Source organism: Dromiciops gliroides, chromosome 1 (assembly GCF_019393635.1).
Source record: "Dromiciops gliroides isolate mDroGli1 chromosome 1, mDroGli1.pri, whole genome shotgun sequence".
Lineage (NCBI taxonomy): Eukaryota > Metazoa > Chordata > Mammalia > Microbiotheria > Microbiotheriidae > Dromiciops > Dromiciops gliroides.
The window spans coordinates 110,699,860-110,703,317 of record NC_057861.1 but is presented as its reverse complement, the minus strand read 5'-3'; the positions used below and the strand labels follow the sequence as shown (position 1 = coordinate 110,703,317).

The window sequence follows — 3,458 nt, the reverse complement described above, 5'->3', positions numbered from 1 at the left end:
GGTCATGAAATATTTGGCAACAGTAAAAGTTTATGTATAGGGGGCAGCTAGGTGGCACAGTGGATAAAGCACCGGCCCTGGATTCAGGAGTACCTGAGTTCAAATCTGGCCTCAGACACTTGACACTTAATAGCTGTGTGACCCTGGGCAAGTCACTTAACCCCAATTGCCCTGCAAAAAAAAAAAAGTTTATGTATACCTATTCTATATACCTGTATAGCCAGGGTTGCATAAAAATATCTGGGGCAAAAAGGGGTTGCGAGTGGAAAAAGTTGAAGAAGCCCTGGCCTAGATGATGAGTGAGGTCTCCTGCAGCTCCAGATATGGGGTCTCCTATTCTTGGAGCATGAGCTACTCTGATCTTTATTTATTTATTTGTTTGTTTATTTATTTATTTATTTTTTATACTTCAGGGATCATTTTATTGATCTTTTATAGAAAACAGGACTTTATTTGCCAGGAAGGATGATGCCATCGTACTTCTTCTTTTTTTTTTTTTTTTGCGGGGCAATTGGGGTTAAATGACATTCCTAGGGTCACACAGCTAGTAAGTATTAAGTGTCTGAGGCTGGATTTGAACTCAGATACTCCTGAATCCAGGGCCAGCGCTTTAACCACTGCACCATCTAGCTGCCCCATGCCATCGTACTTCTGCTGGAACCAGCGCATGGCTTCTTCTTTGCCAATTCTGTGTTTGGCCCCATGCAACCTGTCCTTCGCTTTTTGTTTGCAATGCTGAAGCCGGGCCTGCCCAGCACCACATAGAAGTCCGAGCCGTAGATGCTAATGCTTGGGTCGTTCTTAATCCCTGGGTCGATATGCTCTTGGATCCCAAAGCCAAAGTTGCTTGTGTCTGAGAAGTTATTTTTCCTTAACTCATATTCTCGCACCTTTAGCCCCTTCTCCAGAATCTCTTCAGCTTTGACTCCACGGACTGTACAGTGAACTGCGATCTTCTCGTTTCTCCTGATTCCAAAAGATCTGACAGTATAGAGAGCTTTGGAGAACACTGGGGTTTGGCCTGTGAGCTGCTCCAATACTTGGGCAGCCTGGGGCCGGCCATCCCCACTCTCCCCAACACAGATGTTGAGGCAGAGCTTTCGGATGCGCAGTACCCGCATGGGGTTTTCCTTTTCACCTTGATCTTGCGCCATGGTGGAAAAAAAACTACTCTGATCTTTAGACAGGACTCCAGGCTCAGTCTGTGACAGGACCACCCTTGTAGCCTTTCCAGTGGGGCAGACCCTGCCAGACCTTGTGCTCTGATGGAATAAACTTGGAGGGTGCAGTCGGGTGCAGTGACCTCGTGATGACACATGAGCCGAGTGCTACTATGGAGGTTTCCCCATATTGCTACCCTTAAAATGTTTGAGGATAAATATCACATACCTCCAGGTCATGCCATGATACCATGTCTGTAGATTTTTTTTTTTAGATCGATTTGGGGGGGGGCAGGGCAATGAGGGTTAAGTGACTTACCCAGGGTCACAGTAAATGTCAAGTATCTGAGGTCAGATTTGAACTCAGGTCCTTCTGCATCCAGGGCCAGTGCTTTATCAACTGTACTACATAACTAGATTTTTTTAAAAAAAGCTTTATTGATGGTTTAAAAAAATTTTTTTAACAGTCATTTCCTAATATTGCAGAGCCCCTCCACCCATATTGAACCCTCCTTTGTGAATTTGAGGTAATCTGTCCTTCCCTCACTCTGCTGTGAGGAGCAAAGACTCATTGATGGAGAGTGGGGAAGAGTCCCTTGAGGTCAGTTAGCCCCACTCCCTCATTTTACAGATTAGGAAATTGAAGCTCAGAGAATTGTTACTTTCCCAGAGACACACAGCTAGTATTAGATCTAGGATTTGAACCCAGCTCTTTCAGAATCTAGGTCCAGCCCTATAGTCTATGTTGCCTCTCAGTGGGACTTTGAAAAATGGCAATAAGAACAGAGGACAGTAGCAAAAGGCCAGGCTTCAGCTCAAAGTCAGAGAGAAAGGGATGAAGAATAAGGGCAGGCTTGCTCCTTGCGGGGATAGATGTCTTCTCATCCTGCTCCTGGGTGAAATAGTGGAGGCCAGAAGTGGTCCGAAGCAAAGCATCCCAAAGGGGTAACCTATGATACAAGGATAGACATCTAATAGGTTAAGGATAGGAAAGTGTAGGGGAAGGTGAGGACATTTGGTAGCCTGGACTCCACTCTGGGTACAGTCCTGCCCGTGCAGTTGGCAGAGACCAGAAAAACATCCTGGGCACTGTCCTACTATGGAGGTTTTGTCTGTAGGGACAAAATAAATGCCTTTTCTACCTCCCCACTGGAAACAAACAGGGCAAATGAATTTCCAGGCTTCTGATTCACTGGATCCATGGGGAGATTTATGGGGTACTGAAGGAAGCTCGTGGCCTGTGAAATTCAGGGAGTTGGGGGCTTTAAAATTTTTTAATTAAATTTTATTTTTTTCAAATAATAAAAATCTATTTTTTCTCCCTCCCAAGCCACCTTGTGGAGGAAAAAAAAGGAAGGAAGTCAAAGAAAGAAAGAAAAGCAAAAAACCCTTTTAACAAATGTGTAGAGTCAAAAACAAATTCCGCCTTTGGCTATGTCCAAATAGTTCTCATTCTGGTTGCATTGATTTTTAATTTGCTTTGATTAATTTCTAATATTCTGATTAAAGTCTACATGAGAACATCTCCAGGTAAGAGCCAGTAGGGGTTAGGGTTTTTTTTAGATTTTCTTTGAGGGTTTTTTTAAATTGGTTTTTGTTTTTGTAGGGCAATGAGGGTTAAGTGACTTGTCCAGGGTCACACAGCTAGTTAAGTGTTAAGTGTCTGAGGCTGGATTTGAACTCAGGTCCTCCTGAATCCAAGGCCAGTGCTTTATCCACTGCGCCACCTAGCTGCCCCGAGGTCTTTTTTTAATAAATAAAAATACTTTTTCTTTGCCTCCCACTTCTCTCCCACCATTTAAACAAGAGGCAATTAGCTGTCTTAGCAAATAGAGAGCTGGGCCTCAAGTCAGGAAGACCTGAGTTCAAATCCAGCCACTTACTACCTATGTGATCCTGGGCAAGTCACTTAACCTTGGTTTTCCTGTCTATAAAGTGGGAATAGCAATAGCACCTAGCTCACAGGGTTGTGAGGATCAAATGAGAAAATATTTGTAAAGTGTTTGGCTAACCTTAAAATGTTTTATAAATGCTAGCTTTTTTTCCCCCTAAAGAAAAACACAGCCCTTGTAAGAAATATGCATAAGTCAAGTAAAACAAATTCCTGCAGGGAACCCGTGGTTCTCCAGCTTGTTTTGCTCAGGGCACAGAGTTCTTTGTTTGAAGAATCACCACTAATTGCACGTTTTAAGTTGTCAACACTATGGGAGAACTGGCTGCTCTTACTGAAGGTCAGGGGTTGCCGAACAAACACTCCCCAGTCAACTCTCAGAGCAACTCATGGCAAGAGCAGGATTG

At 43.7% G+C, this 3,458-nt stretch overlaps 1 pseudogene; it reads right to left on the bottom strand.

Annotated features, from left to right (window-relative positions):
* Nucleotides 1–449: 449 nt before the first annotated feature.
* Nucleotides 450–1,154, bottom strand: LOC122736056 (annotated as a pseudogene).
* Between the last annotated feature and the right edge of the window lie 2,304 nt (nucleotides 1,155–3,458).